The sequence below is a fragment of the Elephas maximus genome, chromosome 7 (assembly GCF_024166365.1).
Source record: "Elephas maximus indicus isolate mEleMax1 chromosome 7, mEleMax1 primary haplotype, whole genome shotgun sequence".
Lineage (NCBI taxonomy): Eukaryota > Metazoa > Chordata > Mammalia > Proboscidea > Elephantidae > Elephas > Elephas maximus.
Genome location: NC_064825.1, coordinates 100,246,319 through 100,266,046, shown reverse-complemented (window position 1 = coordinate 100,266,046; position 19,728 = coordinate 100,246,319). Strand labels below are relative to the sequence as shown.

At 49.7% G+C, this 19,728-nt stretch overlaps 1 protein-coding gene across 11 annotated transcripts in view; it reads right to left on the bottom strand.

Moving 5' to 3' along the window:
* TSPAN18 (tetraspanin 18) overlaps positions 1-19,728 on the bottom strand; it is a 269,240-nt gene that overhangs the window by 109,645 nt on the left and 139,867 nt on the right. For 6 of the 11 annotated variants that reach the window (XM_049890971.1, XM_049890972.1, XM_049890963.1 and 3 more), the window contains one exon: positions 10,962-11,089. The exons of 4 other annotated variants lie outside the window; for them this stretch is intronic. The gene's annotated coding sequence lies outside the window, so the exon portion shown is untranslated. Of the gene's footprint in view, positions 1-9,030; positions 9,107-10,961; positions 11,090-19,728 lie in introns of all 11 variants that reach the window. One more of the 11 variants, XM_049890964.1, reaches the window with a different exon arrangement.

Sequence of the window (19,728 nt, the reverse complement as noted above, 5' to 3'; positions counted from 1 at the left end):
CAGGGTTTAAATCCTGGCTGCTCCCTCCTTTCCCTCCCCCCCCCACTTACTACCTGTGTGACATTGGGTGAGTGCCTCAACCTCTCTGAGCTACAATTTCCTCAGTGGCAAACTCATTGCATCTCAGAGGATAGAATCAAAGTCCAAATGGTAACAGCAGTCCTGGCATTTAGCATGTGATCAGGACATACGAGTTTCCTTGAGTTTCTGTGAGGTAGTGAGCTGCCTGTCACTGGGTGTATTCAAGCAGATGCGTGCGGGAACCTGGTCAAGGATTGGGTACAAAGGATTTCTTCCTTGCACTGAAGTAAAGCTGATGCTCAGAAGCCTCTAGGAGTTCTTCCAACTCTGAAAAAGCACACTTTACAACTTGCCCTTGGCTGGTCAGTCATCAAGCAGACATGGGACATAACACTGAGGTGACAAAGACCCCACCCACCACCACCAGGCTGTTAAACACAGGCATGCACATATGCTGTGTGATCCCATGTGTATGAAATGTCCAGCAAGGCAAACTTACAGAGACAAGGGGTAGACTGATGGTTGCCTGGGGCCGGGGGTGGAAACGGATTGACGCAAATGGGCACCAGGCTTCTTTTGGGGGTGATGGAAATGTTCTAAAGTTAGATTGTGGTGATGGTTACACAACTCCCTAAATTACTGCAAATCATTGAACTGTATGCTGTAAACGAGTGAATTTTATGGTATGTGAATTATAACTCTATAAAGCTGTTAAAAAAACAAAAAGAAAAAAGTAACAACGAAACAACAGTGCAGAGGGCCAATGATGTGGCCAAAGGAGGTGCCCTTGCCCTGTGGGGAAGGGACGCAGTGGTGGCTGGGGGAGGCGTGAAGTCACCACCAGATTCCCCCAGGTTTTCTCCCCTCGTGGTTTGACGTCAGGCACTTTCTTGTTTTTTTTTAACTATGAAATGCCAGGAAATGGAACAGACTCACCAGCTGACCACATTAAAACTCAGAAGCACTGGGTCTAAACGTGCAGGGTCTCAGGGAAGCCTCAGAAAGGCCAGTACTGCCAGGCAGGCTGTGTAGCTCCAGGTTGGTGGAGGTGGCAGGATTCTGCAGAAGGGTGGGGATGGCCTCTGACAGACCCACTTTGGGGTCAGGAGAGCCTGGGAGGGAGCAGCTGAGGAAGGAGGCTGCAGGGAGACTGGGGCCTCCCTGGAAAGTCGCAACTAAATCTGTGGCCTTTGGAGACCAGGGCCTGCATGGCAGCTGAGAGCATTCTGTGCTTTGGGGCCACTGAGTGAGCTAAAGCCAAGGACTGTCTCTAAGGCACTGATGGGTTCGTTTGAGGGACCTTTGCTGAACACTGTCTTAGTGTCCTAGGGCTGCTGTAACAGGAACACCACAAGTGGTGGCTTTAAAAAACAGAAATTTATTTTCTCACAGCTCTGGAGGCTAAAAAAGTCCAAATCACGGTCTCGGCCGTATCAATTCCTTCTCTGAGCCTCTCTGCTAGTTTCCGGTGTCTGCCAGCGATTCTTGGCGATGCTTGGTGCTCCTTGGTGTCTCTGTGTCTATCCTGGTCTTTTTATAACTCAGAAGTGATTAGGTCTAGGACGCTACACTGGTATGATCTAATTAACTTAACAAAGAACTCCTGTTTCCAAACGGGATCACATTCACAAGTACAGTGGCCACAATTTCAATACATATTTTGAGGGGACACAATTCAATCCCTAACAAACACCTAGTAGGTGCCACAGCCAAGGGTGCAGTTTACATTTATCTTGGTGATGCTTCAGGATGTAGGACCTGGAGATGATCAGAGAAGACCTGTCTGGGTGCAGGGTCTATGCACTGTGGAGAGATTTGACTTGCCCATGGTTGTAAAAATGTCTGCTTTAGGCCTCTCAGCAAGTGAGGGGCAGGTGTTTATCAAACCCATGTTAGAGGAAAGGAAACCCGAGCTCTGAAAGGTTGTCACTTGCCTGAGGCCACATAGTGAGTGGCTAGGGGAGGATTTGAACTTAGTGCCTGTGCAAAGCAGAGGAAGAACTTTCAGAGCAGTCTGAACTTTGCTCCCTTGGTTGGTAGTGAGCTCCTCATCACTAGAGGTATGTAAGTAGAGGTTCCATGGCTACCTCTTAGGAGGATCAAAACAGATGACCTTGAGACCCCGTTCCAGTCCAGTGAGTCTGTGAAGCCATGCACCCTTGCTGAGGACTTCCCTAAAAAGCTAATTATGTACTCAGAATTCCAAACCTTAACCTACTACCGTGGAGTCGAAAGAGTAAAACAGCCTGAGCCACCTTGAGGAAGGGGGCCTAGAGGGCAGGCCCTGGCTGGCACCTCCTCAGCTGGAAATGCAGCTCCTCTGAGCACTCATCACAAATCAGCACTTAATTGCTGGTTGGGGCTAACATGATACTTGAACACATGGGCCAGGGTGGATCCCAGGGCTCCAACCAAACTTTAGCCTAAACCTGCCCCAGTAGCGAGTACTTAGGAAGCAGAAGCTGCCAAACCCAAAACTGTGCCCACCTGGTCAAACGGGCCCCTATCTGGCCCTGCAGCCAGCCACCTGCTTCATACCTGCCTCACCCTGTGCCCTGCAGATGTACCTCTGCCCCCTCCCTGATTCTGGCCACCCCAAAGACTAGGAGCTCTGCTGCAGTTTGCAAAGTTCCCTCCTCCCAGGCAGCTGACACACCACTCACCGCAGAATGAGCTCATAGGAGGCCCCTTCCCAAGAGGGAGCCCCAGGCCTGGGAGAGGCCCCAGGCCCTGGAGAGGCCCCGTTCCCTTTGATGGGCCTGCCTAGTCCTAGGAAGGCAATGAAGAAGGCTGGGACTTCTGAGGAAGGGGCTGGACTGGGGAGCTCCCCTGCCACCTCCTTCCTGTGGGGCTCCACAAGCCAGGAACTGGGTGGGGAGGCCAGGGGGCTCCCATTCGTCCTGGTCCATGCCTTAACCCGCACCCCGGCTTCTACCTCAGCTTCTCCTGTCCCCATTTGGACTCCCACCTGGGCCCTTGCCCCAGCTTCACACTCAGAGGGTCTGGATTTGGTTTTGCATTTCTCAGTGCCTCCACTCCAAGCCTACTCCACCAGGTGTTCCTTGGAAACTCTATGGGGGCAGTTCTACTCTGTTCTATAGGGTCGCTATGAGTCGGAATTGACTTTATGGCACTGGTTCTGGGCTACTCCAAGCCTAGAAGCCACTGCGCAGTCAGTATCTTAGTCCCAGGGAAGGTTAACGAGAAGGGGAGGAAGGCAGGCACAGGGAGACTCCTCCCTAGGAAGGGGAAGTGCTGAAGAGTTATTACAGAGCCTAATGGTTACTGAGCACCTTTGAGGTGCCAGGTACAGAGACAGAGAGGGACAAAAGACGGCTGGCTACCTGGGCTCCAGCGCTCCATTGGCTCCCCTGAGGGAACATTCTGGCAAGAGGTCAGGGCTCCTCCACGACCCAGGTTATCCGAGCTCTACCCTAACTCCTTCTTTCCACCCACCCGCAGGCTCCACCCTGCCCCCTCCCCCCAAAAGGCAGCCTGTCCCCTGCTTGGCCCATATGATGCCTGCAATGGAGTCCAGGGGCCTCTCACCCTCACTCACCCATCCTCCTGGCCATCTTCCCAGGGCATAGGTCTTCCACCTTCTTTGCATAAACCCTTTCTGGCTCCCCAGTGCTCCAGGGGAAAGGGCTAAACTCACAGCATAAAAGGCCTACTGCCCCTCCCTCCCCTACACCTCTTTTTGTTCCATCCTGGAAGAACCTCCTGTAGCTAGCTTCTGGAAGGCTTCTGGTACACCATGCGTCCAGGCCTTTGCACGTGGGCACCCCTCCTCCAGGAATCCACTTCCCTTCCCTAAACCACACACAGACTTCTTTGTCTGCCTTTAAATCACTCATAAAACTTGAGCCTTCTCCAGCACCTCCTACCTTCCCCAGGGTGAGCTCGGTCAGCACTTCTATGTGACATTCATCACAGTGTATCAGACCAGCTTTCCGGTGCTTGCTGGCCTCAGTGGTTCTCAAACTTGAACAAGCATCAGAATCCCCCGAGGTGCTTGTAAAAACCCAGATTGCTGGGTACCACCCCGGAGTTTCTGATTATGTCAGAGTAGGGTGCCCTGGTGGCGCAGTGGATAAGAGCTTGGCTGCTGGCTGCTAACAAAAGGTCGGCATTTCAAATCCACCAGCTGCTCCTTGGAAACCTTATGGGGCAGCTCTACTCTGTCCAGTATGAGTCAGAATTAACTGGACGGCAACCAGTTTGGGGTTTTTTGGCTGGTGGATTCCAAACTGTCAACTCTGGTTAGCAGCAGAATCCTTAACCAGTGTGCCACCAGAGCTCCTATGTCAGGGTGGGAGTCCAAAACTCAGCTTTTCCAACAAGTTCCCAGGTGACGTTGATGGTCTGGGGATCATAGTCTGAGAACCGCTAGTTAAACGGGGCTCTTCGATGTCTGTCTTGTTTGATTTTCTATCTCTAGTCTCACACAGAATCCAGTTTATAGTAGGTGCTCAATAAAAGAATGATACTGACTTATTAGTTGCAACCAACATGGGTGGCAGGATAACTTATTGAGATGATGTCTCCTGATTTATTCACTCTGTTATGGGAATTCTTCTTTCCCCTCTCCCGAGACGGTGACCAAATCTTGGGGTCCCATACTTTGGGGGCAGCTGGTTTCCAAGGCCAGACACAGAAGTTGCTGGGCCTAGGAAGACAGCTTACCTTTTGGATTTTGGAAACTCCTCGAGGGACATGAGGCTGGAGTCCCTGAAGGTGGAAGGGGAGTGACCCTCACAAGAGAGGGAAACAGAGGCAGCAGGTCTCGGGAGAAGGTTGCAGAACATCTCCGTGTCTCCAGAGACCAGCCAAGAGAAGGGGATTTTGTGGAATCCAAGAGCAGTAGGCTTATGTGCCCTGTTCCCAGAACAGCAAGACCTTGGGGTGACCTGAGATGCCCAAGGGGAACTGGAGGTCTAAATACCAAAACTCAAGGCTGGGAGTTGTAACCAAAGACCACAGCTGCGTTCAGCTTGGCACGGAAGTAGCTTCTGCTGTCTGCCCTTCCCAGACCCCAGGCTTAGCAATGGAGTCTCTTGGTGGGGTTCCGTGTGGCTGAAGGCCAGCAGCTTTCCCCAGAGACCCCCAAGACTCCACATGATTCTAGGATGCCAGAAACACCCCTCCCCAACATGACTGGGATTGCATGTCTTTCCAAATAGGAAGAAAGGGACTCAAAGGAAGATTAAATCAGCTTCAGACAAATAAAGGCAGGTAGCCCATCCTGTGCCCTAGTGTTGGGGGGTAAAATCAAACCTGCTGCAAGTCCATTTAGCACTGACTATAACAAGGACATCATGTATGCTAAAGTGGAGGGTCGGTGAAAACGAGGGAAACCCTCCATGAGCTGGCTGCAACAGCGGACTCAATCCTACCAATGATCGTGAAGATGGGGCAGGACCAGGCAACGTTTCGTTCTGTTATACATTAATCACCATGAGTCAGAGTTGACGTGATGACAACTAACAACAATGACAATGAGGTGGGCCCTGTGCTAGGCCCTGCTGCTGCCAAATGCAGGTTTCCTTTGCCTGAGGCCAGGCTCTCCTCCAGGTGAGGGAAGGAACATGGAAGCAGAGGACACAGGCACAAAGTGCAGGCTCTCAGAAGTTGGACAGCAGTAAGCAGTTGTCTTGCCAGGGACATCAAAGGTGTGGGCAGGACTGAACCTTAGGATCCCATGGCAGAAGAGGGGGCCCCAGGGAATGTGACCTGCAGTGGTATCTATGAGCCTGGCACTCTGGGCCTCATCCAAATGTGGCAGGCCTTAGATCCCCGGACCCCACAGAGTGTTGGGTCTACAGAGGATGATACTCAAGAGCTCATAGCAAAGAAGTACTGGACACCCCAGGCTGCCCTTGGCTCCAATGGGACCACTCAGTCACCAGCCCCAGGACTTCTGGCCTGGATGGCAATTCTACACAACCACCACCTGGCAACTGACCCCTCCTGACTGTGCACCTGACTCCTGGCCTTAAGGAGGGGGAAAAAAAAAGAAAGGGAAAAGTTCCAGGCTTGGAAAGCTCCACATTCAAAGGGAATGTTGCTGGAGAAATAGACTGATGGAGCTGGCAGGTGGGGGGAGGGAGCATTGGCTTCTTCATGTCAATCCTTCTGTACTGTTTGGGTTTTTAATGAGCATGGATCACTTATGTAATAATGACTTTTAAAAATAATTTTGTCTTGAAAGGAAAAGCTGTCCACTCAAATCTGGAGGAGAGAAGTTTCTGCAACCAATAGTGTCAGCGGGTCATTAAATCCGCCACTGCCATCCTTTCTAGACCTTTCACTCTGCACCTCGAGCGCTGCTACATGTTTTACACCCATTATTTAATTTAAGGCTCATCACAGCCCTGTGAGTTGGTTGCTATTAGTACCACCATTTTCTAGATGAGAAAACAGAATTTCACGGAGACTAAATAACATGCCGAAGGTCACCCAGCCTTGGCGCTGGAATCTGAACACATGCCTGCCTGACCGGCGCGCTCATGTCTGAAATCAGGGCACACACCACACTGCCTTCTCTGACTGAAACAGAGAAAGTGATAAGCTCAGAACTTATTTGTCTTGAGTTCGTTCCACTGCTCAAAAACTTCTGCTGTTCCACAGAGGCAGAAATAAAATTGTCACAGGAAAACAACCAAAGAGACTGGTGTCTCCAACCACCTAATACATTTATTTGGGCTGGGGCTGGGGAAGTATATATGGGAGTGAATCTGCTATCTGTCCACCTGTCTGTCCATTCACCAAGCACTGGCTGTGCTCTGCACATGCCAGGCTCAGGGCTGGGCACTGAGGACTGGAGAGGGTCAGATGTCCACAGCCACCAAAGACAAGGTGACCACAGGGGCAGACTGGACCCCTCAGTACCTCTCACCCTGCAGGCTTTGGCTCCTCCAGAAATATCCAAAACTTCTTGCAATTCAGAACTCAAGCAAGTATCAAGAGGGATAGATGGATGGACGAATGGATATATAGATCAAAAGATCAATAGATACAAAGATGCCATTGGGTTGAGATAGGTGGATAAATAGATCTGTCCAGGTAGATAGATACATAAATGCCATCCAGTTGAGCCAGAGAGAGAGAGAGGGAGAGATATAAACAGTTACAGAGATGCCACTGAGTCAACTCCAACTCATGGCGACCTTATGTACAACAGAAAAAAAGGCCGCTGGGTTTAGAGTCCATTGTTGTGGCTATCATGCCAATCTATCTCACTAAGGGTTTCCCTCACCCTTGCTGGCCCCCTACTTCACCAAACATTATATCAGACAGACGGATAGATGGATGGATAGGTAGGCAGATGGATAGATAGATAGACTGATGGATAGACAGTTGCCATCTGTTTCTTCCACCTGGAATGCCCTTCCCCAGCATCCTCACCTGCCCCATACCATACCCAGGTTTCAAAGTCCAGCTCAAATGTACTGCATTCCCAGATTCCCCCACACAGAAGTCCCATCCCCCTCTAGTCTTTGAACCGCTCAAGCCTTTCTTCGTATTTCAGCTCCACATGCTCTCATTCTCCACCTTGGATGACAGGATTTATTTTCATGTCTGTCTCCCTTATAAGAGGCTGGGAGTCCCCTAAGGACAGGGGTAACACCCAGTGATGGCTGAGGTGCTGGCAGGTGCCCTTGAGTGCTGTCGAATGAATGATGACTGAATGGGGGGCCTGCCAGATTTCTTCTGGTTTGCTCTTGCACAGCCCCTGACCAGGTTTGCATGCAGATCTCTAACGGGGCCTCATTCCCTCTCCAGGGTCCATTGCAGGCTGCATCTCCAACCCCAAGTTCTAGAGGGTGAGGGCCAAGTCACTATAGCATTTCTGCAGCATCCGGCATAGGTAAGGGGTTTAAAATAACAGCATGAAAAATAATCAACCAAAAAACATCCAGCAAGCCTGACTATGGTTCAGCAAAGAGCAAAGCATTGAATAAGGGGCTGGGGCAGGATACCCAGAGAGGGTTCCTGCCCTCAGCAGATCTCCCGGAGGAGAACAAGGACCCCTGCCCTGCAAGGCAGAGACCCCCAAGAACAGGGACCTTTCAGTTTTGCTCACTCTGTGTCCACCATCTGAAGCAGGGCCTGGAACACAGTAGGAGCTCGGTCCATGAATTCAATACCCATTTACCCAGAAACACCAGCACACCATATAAGGCAGGGAGGTGCTGAGCAGGCGTGGCCTGCGTGGTGAGTCACAGCACCAGATGGAGTGCGTCAGTAGAAGGCCCAGAGGTTTGTGGTTGACCAGAACCAAGCAATTGGGAAGATCATAAAAAAGGCTAGGCCGCAGTTGCCGGGGAGGGAGCATCGCACGCTGGGGTTCTCGATCTTCTTTCTACAGAGCAATCTTTTTTCAAATGAAATCTCATACCATGCTCTAAATGCCTAACAGAGCTGCTGGGTGGACAACAGCTGGGGCCAGGAGGGTAGCCTGCTCATGTGACCCAGGAACCCTGCACAGACCCCCTTGGACGCCAGCTCCTGTTTAATAAATGACCATCTCCTTCCCCTTCCCTCACTTGGAGGGGCTTCAGAAAAGTGGAGAGTGAAGGTGGAGGGCTGCAGTTGGTCCTCCAGAAAGAGGGCCCATGGCAGGCCCCAGGTCTCCTGAGAGGTGCTTCATTGTGGTTGTTGTTAGCTGCCATTGAGTTGGCCTTGACTCATGGAAACCCCATGAAGAACAGAAGGAAGCATTGCCTGTCTGTGCCATTCCCATTAGAAGTTGTGGATCAAACTGTGGTGAGCCACAGAGTTCTCATAAGCTGATTTTCGCAAGTGGATTGCCAGTTCTTTCTCCCTAGTCTATCCTAGTCTGGAATCTCCACTGAAACTGTTCAGCCTCAAGCAACACTCAAGCCTCCACTGGCAGATGGGTGGTGGCAGCATGTGAGGTGAATTCTCTGGAAATTGAACCTGGGTCTCCTGCAAGGAAGGCAAGAATTCTACCACCCAACCACCACTACCTCACCACACACCTACCAGAAGGATTAAATCCACAAAATTGACAGCATCAACGGCTGGCGAGGACGTGGAGCAACAGGAACTGCCTGCCGTGCTGGGGGGAATGCAAAATGGTGCAGCCACTTTGGAAAACAGCTTGGTAGTTTCTTACAAAGCTAATCATAATCTTAACCATACAATCTAGCAATGGTGCTCCTAGGCAGTTAGCCAATTGATTGAAAACTTACGTCCACGCAAAAACCCACACATGAATGTTTATAGTAGCTTTATTCATAATCGCCCCAAACTGGAAGCAACCAAGATGTCCTTCAATAAGTGAATGGATAAACAAATTGTGGTATATCCAATGGAATATAATTGAGCAATATAAAGGAATGAGCTATCAAACTACAAAAAGATGTGGATGAATCTTAAATACTGCTACGTGCAAGAAGCCAGTGTGATAAGGCTACCTATAGCATGATTTCAATTATTTGACATTCTGGAAAAGGCAAAACTATAATGACAGTAAAAAGATCACTGGTTGTGGGGGGTGGAGAGAGGAGGTAAGGTTGACAAAAAAATGGGGATCATCTTACCTAGCAAGACCAAGACAGCCAGCATCCCCTAGTGTCCATTTTCCCCTCCTTCCATGGTAGTGTAATTATAATTGGGTAGATAGCCACTCAGAATAAAGACCATAATTCCTAGGCTCTCTTGCAGCTAGGTGTGCCCACATGACTGAGTTCTGGTCGATGGGATGTGAGTGGAAGTGACGTAAGTACCCTCTTCAAAGAACGGGGTGCGTTCTCCTCCCCTGATTTCCCCTTCTGTAGCAATGCAGTGGATCATCATGAATCACATAGACAAGGGACAGTGGAGCCACAAGACAGAAAGAACCTGGGCCCCTAATGCTTTTATGTGGAAGAATTGTCTTATCAGTGCAGACTTTTACTTAGAGAAAAATCAATCTCTATCTTGCAGAATTCTTGCCTTCCATGTGGGAGACCTGGGTTTGTTCCCAGCCAACGCATTTAAAGTGCAGCCACCAGCTCTCTCTGTCAGCGGAGGCTTGTGTGTTTCTGTGGTGCTGAACAGGTTTCAGGGAAGCTTCCAGACTAAGACCGACCAGGAAGAAAGGCCTGGCAATCTACTTCTGAAAAATCAGCCAATGAAAACCTATAGATCACAACAGTCCAATCCCATTGTACCTCGGGTCATTATGAGTTGGGGGCTGACTTGACAGCAGCTAACCATAGCAACAACAATAATCTTGTTTAAGGAACTGTCATCTTGGGGGTTTGTTACACACAACCAAACCCACATCCTCACTAATACACAGACTTCAAGGATTGTTCTGAGGATTCTGCAGAGGGCAGGTAAAGCATCTTCATTTATCTGTTCATGCATTCAGTGAATAATGGACCAGCTTCCTGTGCTGGCTCTGGGATTCAACTAAGACCACGACAGACACAAGCCCTGGCCTGCTGGAGTCCCCATGCTAGCACACGAGACACACTATCAATGTATGAATGAGTTAACTCTGGGTTGCTGTCAGTGAGTGCAGGGATTCTATTACTAATAAAAAAAAAAAATAGCTAACTTTTATTGGGTTCTTAGCATACTATGTGTTGGACCTGTTCTAAGCCCATTTCATATATTTCTTCATTTTATCTTCACCACACACCCAAGAGGTGGCTGCTGTTACTTCCTCAGTTGACCAATGAGGAAGCTGAGACACAGAAAATTTGAGTATCCCATCTAAGGTCACATGGCTAGTAAGTGGTGGTTCCAAGCGAAACCCAGGTCTGGTGGACTTTAGAGTCTTAAACATTCGGGTCTTCTGCTAAAGATGGAATAAAGTAGGGCACTGGGATAAAGAATAATAGGTGTCCTGCTGATGGTCACTGTTAGCAACAACAACAACAAAAGCAGCAGAAAACCCATGGCAGCAAGCCTGAATCCCTTACCTGGGTGGCCAGATGAGAAGGCTGCAAAAAGATTGTGCCCACGTTTCTAAAAGTTGAATGCCAGGGGTTCGAGTTCTTTGGATCACAGTGTTAGAAGCTCTGGCCACAGCAAGCTCAAGGCTTTCCACCTGCCAGAGACAAACAGAACCGGTTGTGACTGCCTGGCAGGGAGATCCCATCAGCTCACCTGCCCAAGGTCTCCTTTTTGTTTGTAATGTTCTCTGAGCCCTGCAGGAGGCAGTGTGATGAGGCAAACACTGTAGGGGCTTGTGGTTATGCATAAAATTGGGGAGCCAACATCTAGGTCCCTGCCGAACTAATCTGGAAACAATTCTAATACACACGTGCCTGTGTGTGCATGTCCTGGGTGAAAACAAGCAAGCATCACTCCTACGGTGTCTAGCACAATGCCCTTAGCAGAGCTGGTAGGCTTGACAAATGTTTGATGATTTGCTTTGATGTAAAACATAATTTTATATGTCTGAGTGAATGGGGAAAAACTCTGGGAGTCCTAGAGCATTGAAGGAAAGTTCCTTTTTCATCTGAAAATACATTCCTGGGATGCTCCATTCATTCAGATCAATGACCTCATTTTACCAAGGAGGAGACTGATGCCCAGAGAGGGTCAGTGATATGCCCAAAGTCACACAGCAAGTTGGTGGCAGAGTGAGGCCTGAATCCTGGGTCTCTCCTGACTCATGGCCTGGAGCTTTCTCCAGACTTGCAGCTCTGGGCACACAGTGGGAGCCTATTGTCTGTGGGTGGATGTGACCCACCTCTACTCAGACCTGGACTAAGTAAAAACCCATTGCCGTCGAGTCGATTCCATCTCACAGCAACCCTATAGGACAGGGTAGAACTTCCCCATACGGTTTCCGAGGAGCGCCTGGTGGATTTGAACTGCCAACCTTTTTGGAACCTTTTTGGTCAGCAGCCATAGCTCTTAACCACTATGCCACCAGGGTTTCCAGACCTGGACTAGGGCAGAGAATTTTTCTCTGGCTCTGTTCAAGCCTGAGGTGCAGAGGCAGTGCCCAGAGTGGTAAGGAGCGTGGGCTTTGGAGCAGGTGGACCTTGGCTGAATGTTGGAGCAACCTCTTTTCAGAAGTGGGACCCTGAGAAAGATAGGTCAATCTCAGAGCGTCGGTCTCTTCATCTATATTACAGGGATATAACAACACTTCCCTCTGAGGATTGCTGGGAGTTAAACTGACTTTAAGTCTGTGAAGCCCCCAGCATGGCATTTGGCACAGAAATCGCTCAGTAGATGTTAGGGAGCCGATGCAGAGGAGGATAGGATGCGTGTGGGGTGGGGGATGGGTTGGAGCACCGGACTGGGAGTTGCTTTGCGTCCTTGGCAAATCTTTAGACAGATTGGTCTCTAAAATTCCACCAGTCTTTCCTTCCCTCTGCCCCCCTTTCTGCCTCTTAGATACCACCGTGTGCCCCCTGCCCAGCACGTGCACACCTCCCTCCAGTCTTCGAACTCCCTACCTGCTCATGAATCCACTCAAGCCATCCACCATGCACAGCACGCATTTCTCCAGCCAGCAAAACGCAAATGTCATTAGCGCTCTGCAAGCTGGTGAGCGCTAATGTCATGCCAGACGCTACAAGCTGCTGAGCGCTACAGCCAGCGCTCGATAACTGGGGAGAAGCGGGGGGCAGGCGAACTCCCTGGGAGAGGTGCCATTCCAGGCTTTTTCCAAAAGGGTATGATAAAGAAATAAACGGCTGCAGAGAAGAGGTGACAATGGAGATGGTTTTAGCCGCATGACATACAGATGTGCCATCCTCGCGTGGCCTTGCACAGTCACCTGCAGCCCGTCTCTGCAGTCCCATCCCAACGTCTGTGTTTCAGCCTCGATCTGACTTCTTTCAGTCTCGTTCTTAGCATCTCCCTTGCCTCTCTGGGGCCTCTTTCTCTCTCTCTCTCTCACACACACACACACACACACACACTTGATTAAGAGGCTCACCTGGGAGACTCCTCAATCTCAACCTTTCATTTCCACCCCCACTTCCTGAAACCCGCTGAGAGAAGCAGACCACCCACCCAATTAGCAGACTCCCAGAAGGAGCGTTTTTCACTCCCAGAAGAGGCAGCAGCAGTGGACCCCTACAGACCCCAGGGACAAGGCAGGAGTCCCGGGTTCCAGCCCCAACGCTGTGAGCACTCAGTCTTCCTGGGCCCTCAGCTTGCATATCTGTGAAAGGGGTCTGGTCCGTCTTAATACTGTATTCTCTCTGAGAGGCCATGAGCTCTGAAACCCATGAATCTGGCTCCCAGACAGAGATGCCCAGTATCAGGTTCCTGCTGCTCTCATTTCCTTTATAAAAGCAACACTGATTCTAATCGAGGACCCATTAAGGCTTCATGGGAAAAGGGGGAAGATGTGTGTGTGTGGAGATAGGAGGAGGGCCCTCTGGGCAAAGGGACCAGGTGAGCAAGACATGAAGGTGCCCAGGTGTGGGGCAGGTACCCAGGACCGCGAGCCAAGACTGCCTATCAGGGCAGATGGGAAACGAGCCTGGACAGTCCTGTGGTTGGTGCTTTCCACACATTTTCTCATTTAATCCTAACAGTGTGAGGACTGAGGGGGCAGCATTCCCACTTTATTGATGAGAAAACTGAGGCTGAGTAACTCAGCTGTTAAACAGCACAGGATGAATTTGAACCAATATTTGATGTTAAGAGCAGAAGCTCTTGACCACTGTGGGATGCTGCCTATCTAGAGTGTTGAAGATGGAACCGTGAACTGGAGACATTCAGGGCTGTGTGCGTAATAATTGTGCACAGAGTGCGTGTGGAGCAGGACGGTGGGCAACCTTGCATCTGTTTCAGTCTGTAAATGAGAGCACGCTGTAAATGTGTAGGAGACCGCGGGTGGTGCAAACAGTTAATGTCCTCGGCTGCTAACTGAAAGGTTGGAGGTTCAAGTCCACGCAGAGTGTCTCAGAAGAAAAGTCTAGAGATCTACTTTTGAAAAATCAGCCATTAAAATCCTATGGAACACAGTTCTACATTGACATATATAGGGTCCCGTGAGTTGGGGCTGACCGGGTGGCAACTGGCTTTTGTACGTGTGTGTGACACCAGCAATTAAAGCTCCTTTTGGAGGCCCTGACTCCAGGTGGTGGATGGGATGGGGAAGTGGGCAGTCAGAAGGTGCTGGTCATCCCAAAGCAGCCCAGGAGGTGGCTCCGAAGGCAGACAGCCGGGCCTGTCCTCACATGGGTCTGTCCTCAAGGGGCCTTGTCCTCACAGGAGCCTGTCCTCACAGAGGCCTGTTTTCACAGAGGTCTGTCCTCACAGAAGTCTGTCCTCACAGGGGCCTGTCCTCATGGGGGCCTGTCTAACAGGGGCCTGTCCCTCAGGGGCCTGTCTCACGGAGGCCTGTCCTTACAGAGGTCTGTCCTCACAGGAGCCTGTCCTCACAGACGCCTGTCCTCATGGGGGCCGGTTCTCACAGGGGCCTGTCCTCACAGGAGCCTGTCCTCACACAGGCCTGTCCTTACAGGGTGCTGCCAGGTCGAGGGCTCCGCCATGAGCATCTGCCGAGCATCACTTCTCTTGGATCCCAGACTCCCTGAGACCAGACTCCACTGCTTCCTGCCCTCAGCCTGTCATTTCTCTTGGCTCAGTCTCCTCCACTGATCCTTGGGCTTCCTGTCCCCAGCCTAGGGAACAGACCCTGCAGATCATGCCAGCAAACGCATGGGGCTGCTGCCAGCCGGGAGGGACATCAGTGAGCAACAGCAGTGGCTCTGGAGAGTGAGGCTGAGGGCTGGCCAGAGCCTGGCTGGAGGCTGGCGTTCCAACCCTGGCCCCGCCACTGGCAGGCTGTGTGACCAGGGCCTGTGACCTACCTCTCTGAGCCTCAGTGAAAACCTCCCCTAGCTGCTGAGATGAATACCTGAGCGAGAATACATGTAAACTGTAAAGTGCAGTGCCCACTGACAGGGTTATGGTTCTAATCCCAGTGGCCATTATAACCCAGGAAGTAGTGCAGAGTTCCCCAGCAAACCTTGACTGAGACTCCAGCCAATGTCTTATGGAAGTCCTTCTTTCCCTTCTCCGTGGGCCTCGGTTTCCTCATCTACAGAACTGAAGACCCACAAGCTCAAATATGGAGTGCTATACAGCCCTCAGGGGTCTAGCTTTTGCCATAATTCACTATTAACATCATAGCTTGGCAATCATTTGCCAGAAACTAGAAAGCCATTCGCCCAGCAATGAGCTGAGGAAATAGGGCTCAGGACAAGTTTTTTTTTTGATTGTGCTTCAAGTGAAAGTTTACAAATCGAGTCAGTCTCTCATACAAAAACTTATATACACCTTGCTATATACTCCTAATTGCTCTCCCTCTAATAAGACAGCACACTCCTTCCCTCCACTCTCTCTTTTCGTGTCCATTGAGCCAGCTTCTGACCCCCCTCTGCCCGCTCACCCCTCCTCCAGACAGGAGATGCCCAAATAGTCTCATGTGTCTACTTGATCCAAGAAGCTCACTCTTCACCAGTATCATTTTCTATCCCATAGTCCAGTCCAATCCAATCCCAGGACAGGTAAGTTTTGATGGGAGGAGAGAGAATAACATTTTTATGTTTGAGTCGCTGGCCAAGGGGAACTGTGACAATTCTCAAAAGACAGAGGGAAGCATGCAGTAGAGGGGAGGAGGCGGAGCTGCTGAAAGCAGAGGGAACTTGGACAACATCTTTCCCTAAGTTTGCACTGGACTGACGCTGAATGTAACAGAGTTCTGTCTCCTGAAGACCATGAGGAATACTAGCATTCACTCATTTGGTAAGCATTAATTGAGTACTTATTGTATACCGGGACTCCAGGAGCATGAAGGATGAACAAGGCACAGATTACACCTTTCAAGGAGCTCACCCTTAGAGGAAAAGACAAGCCAATGTCCACGTCTCCACAGTTCACTGTAGCCAAGGAGGGGCTCATAACGTTGCTACAGGAGTTCAGAGGAGGGAGAAGCCTCTTCCTCTTTGGGCTACAGGGAAGGCTTCCTGGAGGAGGGAGCAGATTTATATATTGGAGATGAGAGGAGGGCACCATAGGCAGAGGGACCAGGATGAGCAAAGGCACATTGGTACCCAAGTATGGGGTAGGTGTTCAGGACCATGAGCCAAGGCTGCCTGTTGGGACCAAGTGGGAAGAGAAGACAGGGGCTGGATGGTTAAGGTCCTTGAATGCTGGGCCCAGGATGATGAACTTTATCTACAGGCAATCAGGAGCCCCCGAGGGTCATAGAGCAAAGGTGTGCTTCTGGTAGGTTAAAAGCAGCCAAGGGCCTAGTCAAATAGGAACAGATGAGGAGAGAATGGAAAGAGGAGGAGCAGGAGGACCTGGTTGTGGAGATACAGAGATGGGGAGAGGGGATATGGAGGGTTACTCTAAGTCTGGCCGGGTGAGGGGATGTGGAGCAGGTATGGGAGGGAAGATGACAACTCTGGATTTAGACATGTTGGGTTTGTATCTCAGCTCCACTACTCTCACCAACGGTGTGGCCTCTGGCAGGTCACTTAACCTCTCTGATCCTCAATTTCCTATCCTATAAAACAGAAGGGATCAGTCCCTGGAGAAGGACATCATGCTTGGTAAAGTACAGGGTTGGCGAAAAAGAGGAAGACCCTCAATGAGATGGATTGACACAGTGGCTGCAAAAATGGGCTCAAGCATAACAGCAACTGTGAGGATGGCGCAGGACCGGGCAGTGTTTTGTTCTATTGTACATAGGGTTGTTCTGAGTTGGAACCGACTCGATGGCACCTAACAACAACAACATAAAACAGAAAAAATAAAGCTACTTTCTAAGAATATGGGATTCATCAAGACAGCACCTGAGAAGGACCTTGAACACAGTGTTTGTTAAATGCTTGAGGTATTCTTCCTGAAATTCTTGGGGTTTTGTTTGTTAAACACTTGGGGTTTTTTTTAAAGCATCATTGCTTTTATTACCTAGTGATACCTTCCCATTTTACCAAAGAGGACACTAAAGCTCAAGGTCAAAGGACCAGTGGGAATTGGCGGAGCTCACAGGAGAAGCAAGTTACAAGCAAATAAACCTAGGATGACTCAGAGAAGAATCTTGATTTTAAAATATTGTTAAAGAAAAAGGCTGCTTTATGACTTTTACACTGTGAGCTTATTAAACCCAAGCTATAAATGTGAACTAATAAGTAAAATGAGTTAAGTTAATGAAAAAAAAAATCAACCTTCAGGATGGATCCATATTACCTAATGGCAGTCCATAAACATAAACATAAAATTTTAAAATACAAGAATGAATTGCAATGCCCAGCAGTACACGGAATCTGCAATTTCTCAGTCTGGAAAATAAAAGCTATTGATTTTAGCTTGGGTTCTCAGTGCTCATCAGTGAGTCTTTGAGAAGTCATAAAGGAACAAATTATTTCCGATTGTTTACTCACCAAGGATCATATATATTGGATTTAAATTGTCTCCGAATAATTCCTAATTAGTCCAAACCAAATTAGAATCCAAACACAGCAGACCTAGAATGGCCCTTAGAGGCCCGAGTTCAGCTCTCTTTGTTTTACAGACTTGGAGCCTGAGGCACAGAGAAGTGGGGTGACTTGCCTATAACCACGCAGCAAGTGAGGGCAGGATCCAGGAGAGAACCAGGGTTCCTGGCACCAAGGCCACTGTCCTGTGCCTCTGTCCTGGGGCCTCTGGGACCAGGGCATCAAATCTGGTCTTAATGGTTGCACTAAGGGGTCCCTGGGTGGCGCAAATGAAAGTTTGGAGGTTTCAAACCCACTAAGAGGTACCTCAGAAGACAGACCTGGCAATCTGCTTCTGAAAGGTCACAGCCTTGAAAACCCTATGGAACAGTTGTATTCTGCACACTTGGGGTCGCCATGAGTCTACTACCAACAATGGGTGTGTTGGGGTGTTAACCCCCCTGCCGCTGGGAAGAAGTAACCTGGTTACTTAAAGCCAAACCTGGTCTAGGAAGGGCAGGAGAGGAGGCTGATCAACAAAGTTTGCAGTGACTTCTAGGACAGCACATTGCCCCAAATTGAGTACAAACTGTACCCACCCAGTTTGAATCCCAAATGGTTAAAATGCTCGGCTGCTAACCAAAAGGTTGGAGGTTAGAGTCCACTCAGAGTGCCTTGGAAGAAAGGCCTGGCGATCTACTTCCAGAAAATCAGCCATGGAAAACCCTATAGTTCTACTCTGACACACATGACGTGGCCGTGAGTTGGAGCTGACTTGACATCAGCTGGGTTTTACCAACCCAGCTTAACCACACAGCTCAGCCAAAAACACATGCTGGAGCCCTCAGATTCTATTCTGAGTGGGGCTACAAGGTGGCACAGCCCCCTCCCTGCTTCCCAGGCAAGGCTGGGGACACAAAGACCCCGTTGTATGGTGGTGGGCGCGGTTCTCTTAACTCAGCCAGGCTCTGTCAAACACACACACATGTAAACAAGCACCGCGATGTGAGTGAGCTTTGCACAGGCTCGCGGGTGTGTGTGTGCGTGTGTGTGTGCACGTGCGTGTGTGTGCACTCACGTGTCTCTGGATGTTAGGCTTCAGGCTGCGCAGGGTTATGAAGCAGATGTTTAATTACTACCTGAGTGTTATTAATCAACACGAATAATACACAACCCATACCACATAATTACTTTGCAATTACACTGAAATGAAATATTTTATTGCTGAGGGTTTGCTAATTACCCGGCCTTGCCAAAGGACAGGTATAATGGGCAGTAATTTTTCTTCTTTCCTTTCCTCCCTCGGCTGCCCTCTCATTAATCTCCTGGGCAGACGTCCCCCCTCAGAATCCTTGGCCTCCTCCCCATGGTACTGCCTCTGCACTTGCATAGATTTTAACGTGAACCCTAAATCACCCCAGATTCCTACTCGGGTCTGTCCTGCTCTGCTCTTCAGCTTGGAAAATGCACGTCCGTGCCAGGAACAAAGATGGCTGCCTGCTGAACTGGGGGCGCACAGGCAGCGAGGGGCTGCGAGGGGCAGTGGTTACCTGCAGAAGCTCTGGAAGCAGCTGCTTGGAGCTGAACTCTGGCTCTACCAGTAACTGGCTATGTGATCTATGGCAAGTTAACTTGGCCTTACTGTGTCTCAGTTTCCCCACATGTAAGAAGTGGATGATAAAAATAACTACCTCAGGGGATTCTCCTGGGAACTCAACTGGATAATATGCATAAAGTACTCAGCCTGGTGCCTGACACAGAGCAATGTCTCGGTAAAGCCTATCACCACCACTACCCGTCTGTCAGTCTGCCATACTGTAGAGGCTTATGTGTTACTACGATGTCGGAAGTTATGCCACCGGTATTTCAAATACCAGCAGGATCACCCATGGTGGACAGGTTTCAGCAGGGGTTCCAGACTAAGACAGACTAGGAAGAAAGGCCTGGCGATCAACTTCTGAAAGTTAGGCAACGAAAACCTCATGGATTGCAACAGAATACTGTGTGATATAGTGCTGGAAGGAGTCCCTGGGTCGTGCATATGGTTAATGCACTTGCCGCTAGCCAAAAGGTTAGCAATTAGAGTCCACTCAGAGGTGCCTTGGAAGAAAGCCCTGGCAATATACTTCTGAAAATCGGCCATTAAAAACCCTACGGAGCACAGTTCTATTCTGACACACCTGGGGTCAAATAACTTTTTTGTTTTTACGATGATGGATGGGCCCCCTAGGTTGGAAGGCCCTACACAATAGCCACAACAATGGACACGAACCTACCAGTG